A 13,955-nucleotide genomic window follows, 5' to 3' on the forward strand; every position below is an offset into this window, starting at 1 on the left:
ACCCAATTAGTGCAAGTGACCCAACTGCCTGAGAGGACCCAATAAGCTCAATTTCCTCAAATGATCCACACGGCTCCAATAACTAAATTGCCTCAAATGACCCAATCGTGGTCAATATTCTAAATATTAGACAAGACATCCATTGGCATTTTCATGGAGCAGGAAAAAACGATCACGATAGACGGACATCTTATATTCATGGCGTTGACCGTCAGCGTTTCTCGGATAAAACACTTAAAAAAAGCATTGTTCGGACGCGTAGGAAAGCAGCAGGAAAACGTTCCGGAAAACGAACTATTCATTAGCCTCTCCTTGGAGCAAGAAAACAATGGACGACCATCGCGTTTTCTTGTCGTTCACTTTCAGTAGTTCTGTGTAAAAACCATTGGAAAATGCAGCGCTTGTGCGTTCACGTAAACTACAGAAAACATATAGGAAAGCAATGTAAGCTGTTGACGAGTGTTTCTACAGAGCAGGCAAACAATAGACGAACAACAATTTTTCATTGCTTGATTACGTTCGTTAGTGATTATGTGAAAAAATACTTGGCAAATGCAGCGTTCGCGCATTCGGGAAAACTATAAATAAAGGTTCAGGAAAAAAAGCTATAAACTAGCGTTTTCGTGGAGCAGGAAAACAATAAACAAACATTATGATTCCGTGGACGATTCTGCTGTAAAACATTTGGAAACTGAAATCCAGCATTCGTGCGTTCGGGAAAACCATAGTAAAACGTTCAGGAAAACAAGCTATACACCAGCGTTTTGGTGGAGTAGGAAGGCAATCACAAAGTAATATCATGTTTTCATGGCATTCACCGTTAGTTATTCTGTGGGAGACGCTTTGAAAATGCAGGGTTCGCGCTTACGGGAAAACTATAGAAAAACATTCAGGAAAACAAATAATTCATTGGTACTTTCCTGGCGCTGGATAACATGCAATGGAAATAGAGCTTTTCTAGAGTTTATTTGAGAATTTGCCCTCCGTTTCCAGATATCGGAAAACATTAGAATATTGTTGAATTTTTCAATCATTCACCATTTTGGACCTTGATACTCCCTTATTGTCTAGGCATAGATCTTTACAGCAGTAACCAGGTTTGATCTCAAGGGCGTGAAAAGGCCAGAAGTCCATTTTCATAATATTATGTAGAATACAGAGATAAAAAATGTCAACGAATCGACATGATTCGCACGGATCAACTCGACTCGTCATTAAGAAAGTCGATCTGTGTCACCGGGAGTCGATTACAAAAAAAAGACAACACATACCTAAGCCTTAACTTGGGGTATTCAGTGTTGACGAATCACAGAAGAAGACAATACACAAGTAAGCGTTAACTTGAGGTGTTCAATGTTGACGAATCGACATGATTTGCACGGATCGACTCGACTCGTCATGATCACTAAGAAAGTCGATCCGTTTCATCTTTTCAAAATTTGAGTTAAAGATATTGCTTGTTAAAGGGACTAATACAGATTCCATCACACGCTTGAGAGGAACAGAAAGTGTTTAAGGACAAATATACGAGCATATTTTCCCACTCAATGCAGGCTGTTGTTTATACATGCATTTTACAGAGCCTTAGAGGGTTCAAAGCTCAGCTATTGAAAAAGAAATTTGGATTTAACAGGTGTAGCAAACTAGATAGATTCTAACTACCTCCTCCCTCCTTCCGACTTTGACTTTTAAATATCTGCGTGGCGCACAAAAGCTAATGAAGCCGTCACAAAATCTCATCACTTGTACCTGAAAGGCGAGTGCAAACTTAGTCGCGGACCAAACTGTTATGAATATTATTTGGTCAGCGTTTTCCTCCAGGAAGACGGGTTCAAACCGAGTAGGACTGGTACTACTGCTTACGACTAGTGGCGAGAATGAAGATAGTAAGGGTGCTATAAACAATCACATGTCTTGCTAAACATTAAATGGGTCTCCAACAGTATCTGGTGTCAAAAAATTTTATCGCAAAATTTTAAGTTTTCCTTAGCCAGATAGAAAATACAGAACAAAAACAGATGAGATCAAACGTTCAACCTAAATCCAGGATATATCCTCCATCTGCAGACTTGAGACAACCTGATTGAGGAGCTAACACCTGAATTATTTCAATAGACAGCAACTACCAGTCATTTATCATAATTATATGAGCAATAACTTCCATTTAGCCGGAAGAAACTCTCCGATATTTGTCTGTTATTTGTTCCGAAAAATGAACAAAGAGCGAGGCTCGGGGAAAACTTCGAGCTTCAACAACTTATGTTCAATGACAAATATTACATGTTCAATCGTCTTACTTCATTATCAGCAACACTAGTAAAACTTTCAATAAATGACTGTCAGTATACAAACAAGCTCCAAGGATCACAACAAATATGTTGATGTGAACTATTACATTAGTAATTATCATCCCCGTATAGAACACGCTATTGATCAAGTCTCTAATTCCTGATGAACCTAGAGCACCTTCTTAGTATTTGAAACACAAGTTGACTCTGATTGGTTCACAAACTTAGGTAAAACCTATCATTCTTGGTATATCCTTTGCGAAGGTACTTAGGCAGGAATCAGATAGCAGAGCTACCACGTGGAGTCTTCAGCTACAACACCAAGTTGATTCAACTGTGAGTAAAAAACATGCATCGCTTATTCCAAGACACACATTTTTAAGTGACTTATACAGACCCAAGTACATATATAAAACATCTCAGCTCGCGTAGTTACAAAATTTTGGTTCCAAATTTTAATTGCCCAAGGGCTCATAAAACATGCAATGAGGATTAAAGCTTTAAAGCTAATCATTCTTATGAGCTTGAAAAATTGTTGGTTACCGGAAGCCTTACTAAGTCACCCGGAAGTAAGTTTACATTATTTACCTTACGTAATAAGAGCATCATGTGGTCTCTTAAATTGTATTAGAGTTTAAAAAGCCTAGTTTTTAATAACTCAGAAAATACATTAGATCAAGAATATATCCTGTTCGTAGTTACTTTAATTTCAATCGAAGAAAAGTGTTACTACCTGGAGTCTTCGATAACAACACTGAGTTAACTGTATGGAAAGTAATGCATTTGTCGGTTCGTATTTCACACTACTGTACCACTGTTCAAAGAGACGCCTTTAAACGAACGTTGCAGGGTTCAAAACAAGGCCATTCAAAAGGAAATTTGAGTTTATTTGTATAATACAATAGATAAACTCTAGCTTCCTCCTCACTGCTCCCCTCTTTGACTCTTAAATATCTGCGTGACACACAAAAGCCTATGGAACCGTCACAAAATCTCATGACTTGGACCTGTAGGGGGAGTGGAAACCTATCCGCGGTCAAAACTGTTATGCAGTAGCATGCAGCCATTGTCTTGCTTATGAAGACTGGTTGGAACTACTAGCGCGGGTACAACTGATCACAATTTGTAGCAAAATTAAAATATTCATGGAGCTGTAAACTATCACATGAATTGGTAAACAATGGCTGGTTCTCGAAATGTATCGGGCGTCCCAAACTTTTTACGAAAAATTATCGGAAAAATGCAAATTTACTCTGTCCAAATAGAAATTGACACAAAGAAATACACGAATGATAAACTGTTGAACCGAAATCCAGGATATGCCCTCCAACTACAGACTTGAGACAACCATATGCAGGAGCTACCATCTGAAGTTTTCCAAAGCACCGCGACTATCAGTCATATATTATAATTATATGTACAATAACTTCCGTCAGGCCCGAAGAATGCTCCGATATTTGTCTGTTTTAAGAAAAGGAGAAAGAAAATCAACAGCGAGCGATGCTCGAAGGAAACTGCGAGCTTCAAGGAACACTTATGTTATTTAAAAACAAATATCCAGTCATATTGTCAAGTCAAATGAGAATATTGTGTTCATCGTCCTCCAAATATTTTTAAAAGTGCAGACAATAAATCATTTAAAACAGGTTATCGTCGAAAAAGCGGGTTAATTTTTATGCACGTCATTAATCTGTGAATTCGCGATGAAATATTCTCTTTTAACCCACAGATTGAAAATCAAATTTAACAAATGGTGAACACCATAGCGCACACTATTGAGTTTTGGATGCACGCGGGAGGTTGTTAAGCACAAAAGTAAGAAGCGTAAAAGTTGCGCAAGGCGATAGCCGAAAGTAACGCTAGCTTGTTGAGTGCCTCGCAAACCACTCAAAAACATTGACTGGCTCTCGAAATATGTCGGGTGTCCAAAACATTTTACGGAAAATTATCGAAAAATTGAAATTTATGTTGTCCGGAATGTTTAACCTAAATCCGGGATATGTCCTCCACACACAGACTTTAGCAACCTGATAGCGAAGCTATTATCGTAATTATGAGTCCTTTATCATAATTACATGAAGAACAGATTTTATTCTGCTTGACAGAATTGCTCTGATATTTGTCCATTATCTGAAGCCTGGATATACTTTAGGCTTAAACGGGATTCGAACTCGTGCCTCCCAGCGCTACTATCAACTGAGCTAAAGAGCCACACGTTGAAAGCGAGGCACAGTTGAGGAGGTTCTTCTTTTTCGTGGAGGGGACTCATATAATTTGTAATTAGGTAAATTTCATTTCATCGGCGGTATTGACAATCAAATAAAGCTTTATTACTAGCAGGTCAGCTAAAAATCTTAGCAATTGCCGAAAATGAACCTGAAAAGAGAAAATTCATTCTTCAACCCGCTTATTTATCAAAGCTGGGTTCCAAATTTTGATAAAAATCTCATTCTCTTAGTTATCAATTGCACTACTTTCAGCCCTTATTTCACCCAGTTCAAGGGTAACAGTATCAATCCAGGAGATTATAACCAATAAACCAATAAATTGTTTATATCCTCGTGATTAAATGAACATATGTAACTTATCTTCAAATTACGGTTCTTTTTTTTTTATCACAATCTGATTTCAGTCATTCATAATCCCTGTAGGTTTTAAAACAGGTCAGAGGAACACCTTTCATAGGCCTTTTTCCCCTAATGTAAGCAATTCAAAAAGTTGTCGAATTGGACTTCTTACATTCGGAAACTCAGCCATTCTAAAAGATGGTGTCAGAATTATAGTTCTCCGAACTCAAGCTCCATCTAGACCTCAGTTGCTCTATAGGACCTAAAATGTGTTTTTTTTTTTTTCGTGATGCTTAGACTTATTACACTACTCTTTTGTCGGTTCCACACCAGGGGATAACTCTTTTCCCCATGTTTCTGGTTTCTCACTTTTTGCCGTGCAAAAATAAATAACCTCAACTTTCCCTCCCCCAAGCCTATATAATCTCATAGCCCTTTAATATTTATTTGGCATAAGAACCGATTACGACGCAACAACATTTCATGAGTTGAACCATTCCAGCCAATAAAAATCAAGGTTTAGAAAAAACTTGTTTACAACATCACATGTTCAATCGTCTTACTTTATTCAAAAGCATCATAAGAGATATGTTGATGTGAACAATCACGTTAGTAGTTATCATCCACGCATAGAGGAAGCTATTGACTGAATGTCTATTTCATGACAAAGCGAGAGCACCTTCTCAGTATTTTCAACACAAAGTTGACTCTGATAGCCGAGAGAAAGTTTAGATTCTCGAGTGCTTAGCAAACCATCCAAAAACATTGACTTGCTCCATTGAATTATGTCAGGTGTCCTAAAAATTTTTCGAGAAAATTATTGCAAGATTTAAATCCACGTTGGCCGGAAGAAAATGACACAGCATTAATATACGATAGATAAAATGTTTAACCTAAATCCAGGATATGTCCACCATTACCAGACTTTAGCAACCTGAATAGCTTTTGGTCAGCTTGAAAAAAACGCTCTGATATTTGGCCATTATCTGAAGCCCGGATATACTTCAGGCTTGAACGGAATTCGAACCCGTGCCTCCCAGATACTAATGAAGCGCTACTACCAAGTGAGCACCAGAGCCACACGTTGGAAGCGAGGTACAGTTGAGAGGGTTCACCTTTCTAGGGGAGGGGACTCATATAACTTGTAGTTAAGTAATTTCTAAAAATTTAGCCTTTTCCGTAAATAAGCTTGAACGAGATGGTTCTTTTTTATCTGATTTTAATCATTATAATTCCAGTAAGTTTTAAAACAGGTCGGAGGAACACCTTTCGAAAGCTTTTCCCCTAGCGGAAGCAATGTAAAAAATAATCACATTAGTCTTCTTACCTTCAGAAACTCAGCCATTCGAAAAGATGGTGTCAGAGTTATAGTTCTCCGAACTCCTGCTCCGTCTAGACTTCAGTTGCTTTAAAGGAATGAAAAATATTTTTAAAATGATGTTTAGACTTACTACACTACTCTATCGTCAGTCCCGCACCAGAGGATAACTCTTTTTCCCTAGTTCCTGCATGGTTTCGCAAGGGGCTTCCCCTAACGCAAACAATGTAAAAAATAATCGACTTGGACTTGTTATATTCAAAATCTCAGCCATTCGAAAAGATGATATGGTGTCAGAATTATAGTTCCCCGAACTCCAGCTCCATCCAGGCTTCAGTTGCTTTAATTAAAGGACTTAAATTTTTTTTAACAATGCTTAGACTTATTATACTAGTCAGTTCCCCACCGGTGGATAACTGTTTTCCCATAGTTCCTTGTTTCGCACTTTTCTCGTTCAAAAATAAATAAACATCAACCCTCCCTCCTGGCATAAAACCCGATTATGACGTAACAACATTTCATGACTTGAACCATTCCAGCTAATACAAATCAAGCTTAAGAAATAATTGCTTTACAATGTCACATGTTCAATCCTCTTACTTTATTCAAAAGGATTTCAAAGATATGTTGATGTGAACAATACGTCAATACTTATCGTCCATGTATAGAAAATGCTATTGATTGAATTTCTATTTCATAACCGTTAAAACAAGAGCGCCTTCTCAGTATTTTCAATACAAGTTGACGTTGTTGAGCCGAGAAAAACTCTAGCTTCTTGAGTGCTTAGCAAACCAGCCCGAAAAACATGGACTGGCTCTCGAAATATGTCGGGTGTCCAAAACATTTTTACAAAAAATTATTGCAAAATTTGAACTTACGCTAGCCAGAAAAAAAAAATTTTATCAATTGCCGAAATAAGCCTAAAAAGAGAAAATTCATTCTTCAATCCGCACATTTACCAAAGCCTGGTTCCAAATTTTTAATAAAAATCCCATTCTCTTAGTTATCAATTGCACTACTTTCAGCCCTTATTTCACCCAGTTCAAGGTAACAGTACCAATCCAGGAGATTATAACCAATAAACTGTTTATATCCTCTTGATCAAAAGGACATATTTGACTTTATCTTATAATTACGGTTTTTTTTTAAATTTTTTATCACAATCCGATTTCAGTCATTATTAATCCCTATAGGTTTTAAAGCAGGTCAGATGAACACCTTACATTGGCCTTTTTCCCCTAACGCAAGCAATGAATAATATCATCGAATTGGACTTCTTACATTCGAAAACTCGGCCATTCTAAAAGATGGTGCCAGAATTAGAGTTCTCTGAACTCAAGCTCCATCTAGACCTCAGTTCCTCTAAAGGACTTAAAATGTTTGTTTTTTGTCGGTTTTTACTCTTTTTTCGGTTCCACACCAGGGGATAGCTCTTTTCCCCGTGTTTCTGGTTTCTCACTTTTTACCGTGCAAAATTAAATAACCTCAACTTTCCCTTCCCAAAGCCTATATAGTCTCATAGCCCTTTAATATTTACTTGGCATAAAAACCGATTACGACGCAACAACATTTCATGAGTTGAACCATTCCAGCTAATACAAATCAAGTTTTAGAAAAAACTGGTTTGCAATATCACATGTTCAATCGTCTTACTTTATTCAAAAGGATCCTAAGAGATATGTTGATGTGAACAATCACGTTAGTAGTTATCATCCACGTATAGAGAAAGCTTTTAACTGAATGTCTATTTCATGCACCTTCTCAGGATTTTCAACACAAGTTGACTCTGATAGCCGTGAGAAACTTTATATTCTCGAGTGCTTGGCAAACCATCCAAAAACATTGACTGGCTCTCGAAATATGTCAGGTGTCCAAAACATTTTACAGAAAATTATTGCAATAGTTAAATTTACGTTGGCCAGAAGAAAATGACACGACAAAAATATACGGTATGTAAAATGTTTAACCTAGGCCCAGGATATGTCCTCCATCAACAGAGTTATGGAACCTGATAGAAGAGATATCACAGCAATTATCAGCCACTTACCATAATTAAATGAAGAATAGCTTTTATTCGGCTTGAAAGAAATGCCCTGATATTTGTCTAGTATCTGAAGCCTGGATATACTTCAGGCTTGAACGGGACTTGAACCCGTGCCCCCCACATACTAATTCAGCGCTATTGCCAACCGGGCTACAGAGCCTCACGTTGAAAACGAGTTACAGTTGAGAGGGTTCTTCTTTCTAGTGGAGGGGACTCATATAATTTGTAATTAGGTAAATTTCATTCGATGGGGGACATTGAATCAAATAAAGCTTTATTACCATCAGGTGAGCGAAATGTTACCAATTAGCGAAAATAAGGCTGAAAAGAGAAAAATTCATCCTTCAATCCTGTAAAGTTTGCCTCGTTCCAAACGCGCCATTTGTTGAGAAAGCCAAAAACAAGCTTATAGGGTTATTTTCTATTTCGAACGATGTTTTCTTTTCTCAACATTTTAGTGTTTTAAAAAATGTTATGAATTTACTGATTTGCTATTGCAATATTTGTGTTTATGAAGGGACTTCATAACACTTTTAAATGTTATCTTTTTTTATCACTGAGTCAATTAAAAAGAATTGGTCAAAAGGACACAATAACCTAGACACACTCTTAGATTCATGATTACCTATTTAGGAGAGATCTTAAATCTAGTTAGTTCCAGTTCTTAGGTATTTAAGTAAACATGAAATAAAGGAGCTACTACCTGGAGTCTTCACTAACAATTCCAAGTTGACTCACCTTTATATAACACATGTAACGCACATTTACCATGTAAAGCTTGCTTACAAATTTTAATAGAAATCCCACTCTCATAGCTATCGATCGCACTGCTTTCAGCCCTTATTTTTACCTCAAGGTTATAGGATCAATCCAGGAGCATATAACTGATAAACTGTTTACATGATTTTCACTATTGCTTAAATAGTGCTTTACTGCGAAGGATCGTGCACATATATGTTTACATCCTCTTGACCAGAAGGACATATTTAACTTTACGTATATGTGCACGATCCTTCGCAGTAAAGCACTATTTAAGCAATAGTGAAAACCAGACCTGAAAAAAATTCAGGCCTGTACGGGATTCGAACCACTGACCTCTGCGATACTAGTGCAGCGCTCTACCAATTGAGCTAACAAGCCAACTGGGAGCAGGCCATCAAATTAATTCGACATAAACCGTAAGATTATAAATCAAACAACAATCATATGAAATACATATATATGAACTGCGGTTATGAAACGTATATGTGCACGATCCTTCGCAGTAAAGCACTATTTAAGCAATACTGAGAATCAGACCTGAAAAAAATTCAGGCCTGTACGGGATTCGAACCACTGACTTCTGCGATACTAGTGCAGCGCTCTACCAATTGAGCTAACAAGCCAACTGGGAGCAGGCCATCAAATTAATTCGACATAAACCCGTAAGATGATAAATATAAACAACAATCATATGAAATACATATAATTTATATGAACTGCGTTTATGAAACGTTTTTGTGCACGATCCTTCGCAGTAAAGCACTATTTAAGCAATAGTGAAAATCAGACCTGAAAAAAAAATTCAGGCCTGTACGGGATTCGAACCACTGACCTTCATATATATGTATTTCGTATGATTGTTGTTTGATTTATCATCTTACGGGTTTATGTCGAATTAATTTGATGGCCTGCTCCCAGTTGGCTTGTTAGCTCAATTGGTAGAGCGCTGCACTAGTATCGCAGAGGTCAGTGGTTCGAATCCCGTACAGGCCTGAATTTTTTTCAGGTCTGATTTTCACTATTGCTTAAATAGTGCTTTACTGCGAAGGATCGTGCACATATACGTTTCATAACCGCAGTTCATATATATGTATTTCATATGATTGTTGTTTATATTTAACTTTATCTTCAAATGACGGTTCTTTTCTTATCAGAATCTTATTTCAGTCATTATCAATCCCAGTAAGTTTTAAAACAGGTCAGAGAAACACCTTTTAGAGGCCTTTTTCCTCTAACGTAAGCATTGTAAAAAGAATCGAATTGGAAATCTTACATTTAGAAACTCAGCCATTCGAAAAGATAGTGCCAGAATAATAGTTCTCCTAGCTCCGACTCCATCTAGAAATCAGCGGCTTTAAAGGAATTAAAAGAAAATTTTAATGATGTCTGGACCTGCTACACTTCTCTTTTGTCAGTTCCGCACCAGGGGATAACTCGTTTCCCCTAGTTCCTGGTTTTGCACTTTTCCCGCTCAAAAGTGAATAAACCTTAACCCTCCTGCCCCGATGTCTATTTACTCTCATAGGACACTCTTGATAAGCAGTTTTTTAGAAAAGCTTTTCAAGATAAATAATAGTGATAATAATTTTGAACGAGGTTTCGACCTCGCTGAGGTCATTTTCAAGCTAATGGAAAGGAAAATTTTTACGCATGTGTACTAAATTCAAGACGTGGGAATGATAAAGGCGATGAAATATGGAAATATGTAAACGCTAGGCGTAAAATGGAAATGATAAAATTACAAAGGAGACAGTACGAATAAATTAATATAAGAAATGACGAAAGTAAAACTATAAATTATACGAAGATACGTAACCGTAAATTATTATAAAAATAGCTTTGCGCGGATTGAGTCTGACTGTTTGTTCAAGCTTGGGTTAATTTCTTTTATGAAAAGCATCTCGTTATTGCATTATCAGAGTCACGTCTACGTAAGATATAAACAATCATTGCTTAAAACAATGCTAAATCGTGCCTTTAAGTTGTCATCTAATCGGAAATTTTTTCACCAAGAGTGCGAACATCTCACCGAAACCTCGCGACTCAAGTACCCAACTCAACTACTGCATTCGACCATTAATGATTTCATCACGAAAAAAGTGTCTGGGGATCCAGGGATAAATCAAACGTCTGACGAGGAAAAAACACCCGTGCGAATTATCCTTTTAAGGACCAAACATCAGCAAATTCCGTACGAAGTCAACTTGGCGATCTAAGCCGAAAAACTGGAACTGACATTTCTCGTGTGTACACTAATAGAAAGATCGGATATGAGTTAAAACCAACGGAAAAGAAGCCCAACATCATCAATCAGCAGCGCGTTGTGTATTATTTTAAGTGTGGTCTGTGCGATGCAGACTATGTCGGCTACACATGCCGGCACCTCTACCAACGTGCTCAAGAACATAAAGCGTCTCAGTCTTCAATCGGGAACCACATTAAAGAGCGGCAGGGGCATACCCCAAGTGACTTACATCACAGTTTCAAAATCCTGAAGAAATGCAAAAGTAAACTGGACTGCCTAATTTAGGAGATGCTTTTTATAAAAGAAATTAAGCCAAGCTTGAACAAACAGTCAGACCCAATCCGCGCAAAGCTATTTTTATAATAATTTATGGTATCTTCGTATAATTTATAGTTTTACTTTCGTCAACTCTCATATTAATTTATTCGTATTGTCTCCTTTGTAATTTTATCACTTCCATTTTACCCCTAGCGTTTACATATTTCCATATTTTATCGCCTTTATCATTCCCACGTCTTGAATTTAGTTCATAGATGAAAATATTTTTCTTGTCATCAGCTTAAAATGAAAATCAGCGAGGTCGAAACGTCGTTCAAAATTATTATCACAAATTTTTATCTTGAATAGGACACTCTATAGCCCTTTAATATTTACTTGGCATAAAAAGCGATTACGACGCACCAATATTTCATGACTTGAACCATTGCAGAAAATACAAATCAAGCTTTAGACATAATTGGTTTACAACATCATGTGTTTAATCGTCTTACTTTATTCAAAAGCATCATAAGAGATAAGTTGATGTGAACAATCACGTTAGTAGTTATCGTTCACATATAGAAATGCTATTGACTAAGTCTCTATTTCATGACTAACCGAGAGCACCTTCTCAGTATTTTCAACACAAGTTGACTCTGATAGCCGTGAGAAACTTTATATTCTCGAGTGCTTAGGAAACCATCCAAAAACATTGGCTGGCTCTCGAAATATGTCGGGTGTCCAAAACATTTAACGGCAAATTATTGCAAAGTTTAAATTTACTTTGAGCAGAAGAAAATGGCAGAAGAAAATGGCAGAACAAAAATATACGATAGATAAATGTTTAATCTAAATCCAGGATATGTCCTCCATCATGAAAGTTAAGCAACCTGATAGAGGAGGTATCACAGCAATTATCAGTCACTTATCACAATTACATGAAGAGTAGTTTTTATTCGGCTTGAAAGAAATGCCCTGATATTTGTCCATTATCTAAAGCCAGGACATGCTTCAGGCTTGAGCGAGACTCGAACCCGTGTCTCCCACATACTAATTCAGCGCTACTACCAAGTGACCTACAAAGCCACAGGTTGAAAACGAGGTACAGTTGGGATGGTTCTTCTTTCTAGTGGAGTGGACTAATATAACTTCCAATTAGGGAAATTTCATTTGATCGGCGGCATTGACAAGGAAATGAAGCCTGTTATGTATGTAACACATGTTTATTAAATACATATTTCTGCGGAGTTTGGACTTTAGTCTCTATTTTCGATATTGGATTTTTTACGTAGATAATGAGACTATCTTTGGAGTGTTCAATAACAGCATCAAAATATTTCAAGTGCTAATTAATGTGAGATGATAAATAAACATCAACTGTACAGTCCTGAGTTTTTTATAAAAAAAATTTTTTTCAATACTAACACAATTAAGAAACTGCGTGGTGATTTGTTTGGTCAATCCATCACGCTACAAGAGCTGCAAATAAAAAGAAAACATCTATCGTCTGCTTCACGACACATTTTTAAGCGACTAATACAGATCTTGTCACACGCTTGATTGGCAGGGTTCGAAATCCCATTCTCACTGTTATCAATTCCACTACTTTAACAAAAAAAAAAAAAAAATGGGAGGAACACAATTCCGTTATATCAATCAAATTTATACAACCCATACGATCACCCAGTTCAAGGTGATAATATCAGTCCCAATAAAAAAAAAAATTGTTGAGAAGGACAAATTGACCTTAATATTAAAATCACGGCTTTGTATTTTACCAATCGTAACTAATCCCACTAAGTTTCAAAACAAGTTAGCGGATCACCTTTCATGTCGTTTTTTCCCTAACAAAAGCAATCATAACAAAAAATAGTCGATGTTGATTTCTTGGCATACAAGGTATGGGCATGCTTTACTGAAGGAAATGGGTCATTTAAAAAAATGATTTAAGAATTGTTTTTTCGAGCTCCGAGTGACTTCATAAAACGTTTTAAATTGTGATAAGAGTACTACAGTACTCTGTTCGTGTGGAGTTGTCATTTGTTTGGTTGTGGATCTCTTGAGGCGTTCCCCAAACTTGCCCCAGAAGGAGTTTAACATCAATAAAGCCACCGTTTTACGACCTGGGTTCTTCTGAATCTGGTTAGAAACTAACTTCATTTTCTTCCGCTCCTTATACTCTCGCACATACCGGGCCTTGAGTTCTTGCATTGTCACCCACGATGGTCAACGGCTAGCGGCCTCTTGATTAATTATCAACCAGGTGTTGACACAATTGGCAAAACGTCTCTTGGCTTTTTGTTCTTTGGGAAAGTTCCCAAAGTCCTCCTATGGTGCGATCGGGATGTTCACAGATTTGACCACGATCTCGAAAGCACCTAGGATATCCCTGCCAAACGCAACCATAAGACTCGCGAATGGTACTTGTACAAGTATCATATCTATCCATGTAAACAACGAGTTGAACTCAAGT

General features: G+C 37.1%; 2 pseudogenes across 1 annotated transcript in view; one reads left to right on the top strand and one right to left on the bottom strand.

The window, feature by feature from the left end:
* The window catches only part of LOC148742938 (delta-1-pyrroline-5-carboxylate synthase-like), a 595,352-nt pseudogene that overhangs the window by 191,354 nt on the left and 390,043 nt on the right, over positions 1-13,955 (bottom strand). The gene's annotated exons all lie outside the window — the stretch shown is intronic.
* On the top strand, positions 10,926-11,710 carry LOC148742948 (uncharacterized; annotated as a pseudogene).

Source organism: Stylophora pistillata, chromosome 1 (assembly GCF_964205215.1).
Source record: "Stylophora pistillata chromosome 1, jaStyPist1.2, whole genome shotgun sequence".
Lineage (NCBI taxonomy): Eukaryota > Metazoa > Cnidaria > Anthozoa > Scleractinia > Pocilloporidae > Stylophora > Stylophora pistillata.